The sequence below is a fragment of the Arachis ipaensis genome, chromosome B10, assembly GCF_000816755.2.
Source record: "Arachis ipaensis cultivar K30076 chromosome B10, Araip1.1, whole genome shotgun sequence".
Taxonomy (NCBI): domain Eukaryota; kingdom Viridiplantae; phylum Streptophyta; class Magnoliopsida; order Fabales; family Fabaceae; genus Arachis; species Arachis ipaensis.
The window spans coordinates 8,871,627-8,876,318 of record NC_029794.2 but is presented as its reverse complement, the minus strand read 5'-3'; positions in this window follow the sequence as shown (position 1 = coordinate 8,876,318).

The window sequence follows — 4,692 nt, the reverse complement described above, 5'->3', positions numbered from 1 at the left end:
GATGACCTTGTTAGCTCTGCACTGCTGAAACTTGGTCTGGAAGGTGTGAAAAGGGTTAAGAAGTTTTTCTATCGCATTCCAACTACCGTGCTCCAAGATACCGTGAAGTATGATTGCTTCACGATCGGGAGTGATGAGGACTTGCAGGTCATGTTTCATTGTCGCCGGCAGTTTCCCGAGGTGAGGACACCAGAGCTGTTGGCAAAGTTGGTTGATGTGGTATCCAGTTCGGGGGTTCGAACCGGAATACGCACACTTTAGCCATGGTGGCCGGTTCTAGCTCGAGACCTGCCGTTGCTTCTTCCTCTGTCCCTGCGTATGAGCCACCGATCCAGCCTGTGGCCTCCCCTTCGTTCGCTGTTGATCTCAGCGGTAATGTTGGCGACGAGGTTGGTACAGGGGAACATCTTCCGACCTCAGTACAGTGTGCTACACCGGCTGGTATTGGAGACGGATTGTTTGAAGATCCAGATGACGATGATGTTGAGCCGGATATGATTGCTGATGACAGTGGCAATGATCTCGGAGTGAGTGACCCAAGAGGGGTTGCAGGTGGATCTAGCTCTGGCACACAGCAGTACCCACCCCATTTTTCATCATTGGATCTGGATGCCATGAGGCAGGATGGGCTTCCTGGGCAGCCTGCTGGATTTGGCGCTAGAGATGCGGAAGGGACTGCTGGTATGACAGAGTTCCAAGTTGGTCAGCAATTTTAGGATAAAGATGAGGCCCTGTTGAGTGTGAAGACTTACAGCATCCGCCGAGGGGTACAGTACAAGGTAGTTGAGTCTGACTATCGCCGGTATGTGGGAAAGTGTTCTGAGTTTGGGAATGGGTGCACATGGTTGATTCGGTTGAGCCTCCGGCAGCGCAAGGACATTTGGGAAGTCAAACGGTACAACGGACCGCATACGTGTCTCGCCACCTCTATCTCCAGCGACCATAGGAGTTTGGATTATCATGTCATAGCGACATTCATTATGCCAATGGTTAGGGCTGATGCATCCGTCAACATCAAGGTGCTCCTAAATGCCACGGCGGCACACTTTGGGTTCAGGCCGACGTACAGGAGGGTCTGGCTGGCGAAGCAGAAGGCTGTTGCCGTCATCTATGGTGACTGGGATGAGTCGTACAACGAGCTCCCTAGGTGGGTGTTAGGAGTCCAGTTGACCATGCCTGGTACTGTAGCAGTCCTCAGGACTAGCCCTGTTCGAGTTGGGGGACAGCTGGACGAGTTTCAAGCTTATTTTCACAGGCTGTTCTGGACGTTCCCACCTTGTATCGAGGCATTCCGTCATTGCAAGCCGTTGGTGAGTATTGACGGCACCCATCTATATGGCAAGTATGGGGAAACGTTGCTTGTCGCGATTGCACAAGACAGGAACTCCAACATACTCCCTGTGGCATTTGCACTAGTCGAGGGTGAGAATGCTAAGTCGTGGTCCTTCTTTCTCTCCCACCTTCGTCAGCACGTGACACCGCAGCCAGGTCTGCTAGTTATTTTGGATAGGCATAACGGCATCAAGGCTGCGCTTGAGGCTCCTGATGGGGGATGGCTACCTTCGACTGCATACCGGGCATTCTGCATTCGACACGTAGCAGCAAATTTCGCGCTCACCTTCAAGGGCAAAGACGCTCGGAGGCTTCTTGTGAACGCCGCATATGCCAAGACCGAAGTGGAGTTCGATTACTGGTTTGACATTCTGTGCTCTGAGAATCCGGCGATGTGTGACTGGGTGAACCGGATTGAGTATTCGTTGTGGACACATTATTGTGATGAGGGGCGCAGATTTGGGCACATGACGACCAATATCTCTGAGTGTGTAAACTCAATCCTGAAGGGGGTCAGGAACCTCCTTGTGTGCTCGCTGGTGAAGGCCACATACGAGGCTCCAAGACCTCCGGATGGACAACCTGAAGAACGTCGGGAGTGCTATAGGGCATCCATATAAACTGAAAAAAGCAAATCAAATCCATTTGATTTATTCGTTAAACCATATAAACTAAAAAAAGCACTAACTATACATAGGTGCTCAGCGTACTTACATCCCTAGCCTGTAACATGTCGATCCTCAGTCGAGCCATCTGCACCCGAGGTCCCTTCTCGCTAACCCCAGGATTGTAACCTGACCACCTGCATAGGAATTTAAACATGGTAGTGCATTCATGAATGATTCTAAAAGGCATAAAATTGCATGCGAAACTGAAAATAAATAAAATAAAGATGAATAGTAGACTATAATAGTGGTACCTCGAGGTAAGGGGCCAGCTAAACGCATCATACCCAGCAGGCCTAAAACCAGGAAACCGCCAAAAGATCCAAGACTGAAGTAACTGTAACGGCCCAGCTAACTTCACGACATGTCTGTTGACCACTCGGCACATACACCGGTACAACCATGCTAGTGCCGCCGACCCCCAACTGTAGCCACCCATCTCCTCAAGCCTAGCCACAAAGGGTAGCCATCTGATGTGAATACGATTGCCGGACTTGTCGGCAAACAGCTGGGTGCCCAACAACATCATGAATTAGGCACGGGCAAAGCGCCTAACTGTCTCCTCATCGGCCCCGTCGGGGTACTCTCCAAAAGTCTCCTGGAACCAGGTGCAGTTCACTGCGAACTTTTGAATTTGGTTTGCGGGAGGTAACACACCGAGCAATTTCTAGAACCACTGCCAAGCTGGCCGGCCACCCTCTATGTATACGTGGAAGTCTGTCAGGCAACCACTGACGTAATGTCCGTCCACTAGCAACCCTAACTGGTACGCGACATCCTGAAGTGTGATGGTGCACTCTCCGAACGGCATGTGGAACGTGTGCGTCTCCGGCCGCCACCGCTCCAAGGCACTCACAAGGGGCTCGTCTAATCGGAACCATCTGTCGTTCAGTCTCGCAAGATGGTATAATCCGGCCATCTGCAAGTACGGAACGTACCTCTCATCAAGACGCATCCCCTGCTGCCGCCGCATGCTCGATATGCAACGCCGGGGCTACGCATTACATGAACCGCATAATTATAACGAATTAAAATACCACTAACATATACAATTCACGCCGTAAAGAACCAACAAAGTAATCATGCAATAGAAGATATATTAAACCAGTAACCAAAATTGCATACGTAAATCGCAAACATAGACCGGTTCTAAAAACCACATGGAAAAGCAAAACGTAGTAAAACACTAGCAAAACCGCATCCAAAAAACCACTAACATAACCCACTTGCAAATCCACTAGAGAAACGAACATGCAAAACCACTCAGTTAACCACCTCCAATACCACCAACCTAAACCGCTAAAATAAACCATCGACAAAACCGCTTTCATAAACCACTAACACTAACATAAACCACTATCATAAACCACTAACATAAACCGCTAACAAAAATCACTATCATAAACCACTATCATAAACCGCTAACAAAAACAACTATCATAAACCGCTATCATCAACCACTATCATAAACCACTATCATAAAACACTATCAAAAAACAATATCAGAAACCACTAACCTCGTCGTTGATCACCCCGGTGATATGAGCAACTCCATCCAAACGATACAGCCTCCCCGGATCGTCCCCCATCGCCTGAATATGCCGCTCGAGTCTTTCCCGACCCGATTCTAGGTTGTTTTCTCTGGAATTTGGTGGGGTATGAGAATGGAAAACTGATTCGAATGACCTTGGTTCGAACTCCTTATATAGGCGAAACCCATTTAATTCGAATCAACATGTTTCGAATTACCACTTGAAAAGAAAAGCGAGTAATTCGAATCAATATGATTCGAACTCTCTATGCGTCACGTGATACTAGTAATTCGATGCAACATGATTCGAATTACTTAGGAGGAGTGCTGGGGATAATTCGACAAAGATCTATTCGAATTATGTTGAAGTGTAATTCGAATTTTGTTGATTCGAATTACATAAAAGTATGCTTTAGTTGATTGCTGAACGAGATTTTCGTTTGGCTTATTTGCGTAATATGGATCTCCCCTTGGCTTATATCTGTTTTTTACCCTAATTATTATCTCTACCTAGAAGATAACAGTGGGAAAAACTATTTTAAAAAAATAATCTTGACAAAAATTAAAATAGAATGAAATAAAACATTTAAAAATTAAAGACAAAATCAAGATTTCTCAAACATTAAGAATTAAATCAGTATTTTAACTTTTTTTTTCTGATAACTCAGTACTTTAACTTATTATTATTCTCCATTCATGCTTTTTATTTTTTGGCTATGATGCACGGACACTAACACGGACACGGGACACACCGACACGCGAATTTTAAAATTTTACATGACACGGGAACACGCATATATATAAAATATAAAGTATTTACACGGTTGGACACAGCAGACACGCGTATTGGACGAGTGTCGGGGAGTGTCGTGTCCGAAATGTGTCCGACACACAGACACGATAACTCAGAGAAGTGTCCGTGCTTCGTAGTTTTTTGGACATGGTTCATTCATCATTCATGTTTCAAATCCTTACTATTGGATCCTTTCGAAAGAAACACAAAAATGGGCTAAACGTTTTTCGATTAGGGTTTAGGGTTTCGGCCTATTGATTCTTGCAAGGGATGTGCCTGTGTGCCAAGCATTCGACAAAACACACAAACAAAAGTTGAAAGAGTGCAAAAACTACCAAGTCAGAAGAGTCTTAATGAAAGGGTGTTATAAA